General features: G+C 44.8%; 1 pseudogene; it reads right to left on the bottom strand.

Annotated features, from left to right (window-relative positions):
* Positions 1 to 790: 790 nt before the first annotated feature.
* LOC147817800 (uncharacterized) overlaps positions 791 to 888 on the bottom strand; it is a 2336-nt pseudogene continuing 2238 nt past the window's right edge.

The following is an 888-nucleotide window of genomic DNA, read 5'->3' as shown; positions in this document are numbered from 1 at the left end:
TAAGAAATGAGGTTTACAGTGTCTTTGTCCAAGAGGCTCCAGGTGGTCGATGACTCTCTACAAGTTTGGAGGTTGTTGGTTCAATCCTGAGACAGAGATTTAACTTTGAAAACCAATGTCCAGAGGAAAGACTGAAATTCTCCAAGAGAAGAAGTGGTTGTTGTTTCTGTCCCAGTCTCTCCAGCTGCTGGAAGACTTGTCAAAGGTTTTGAGGTCATGTGTTTTAATCCTCAGTGACTCAATGAAGTTTGACGTCCAACACTAGTCTCAAAGTGGTGAGACATTTAGAGATTGTGTGTTTGATCCTGATCATGTCAGAAAGTCCAACACCCAGAGGAAAGACTGAGAAGCTTTTAGAAATGATGTCTCCAGTGTCTCTGGTGTTAGAGGACTCTTCAGGTGTTTCACAGTCATGGGTTTGATCCTCAGGTGACCCAGTGAAGTTTGAAGTCCAACACTAGAAGTGAAGACTCAAAGGCTCTTAGGGAAACTTGTCAAACTGTCTTTCGGTGAGTTACAGACCTGACAACCTGTACACTTTCTACGTAGCAGGTACGCATTTTGACATCAAAGTACTTTGATACGATTTGTTGCTGTAAAATACACAGAAACTTGTTGTTGCCTGTGAGTTCAATTGTGCACGTGCAATACTCAAGTCTAACAGCAGGGGGCAGCAGCATCTCGTCTGCTGAGTAAGAGAAGAAGAGTTTGATCAATCACAGCACTGGGTTCAGTCCTCCAAATGTCAATCATTTCAACACACTGCTGTTCCACAGTGACAGAAACAGGTCTATCCCTCCAGTTCCCGCTCCTCTCTCCACCTGGCTGCTTCCTCAGGTGAGGGCGGGGCTTCATCTCCTCTGCAAAGGTAAACAGGCTTCGATGGAT

Source organism: Seriola lalandi, unplaced genomic scaffold, assembly GCF_002814215.2.
Source record: "Seriola lalandi dorsalis isolate HSWRI2012SDOR001 ecotype SW California unplaced genomic scaffold, Sedor1 jcf7180002054887, whole genome shotgun sequence".
Classification (NCBI taxonomy): Eukaryota; Metazoa; Chordata; class Actinopteri; order Carangiformes; family Carangidae; genus Seriola; species Seriola lalandi.
The sequence above is the reverse complement of the archived record's forward strand: the minus strand, read 5'-3'. Positions and strand labels throughout refer to the sequence as shown.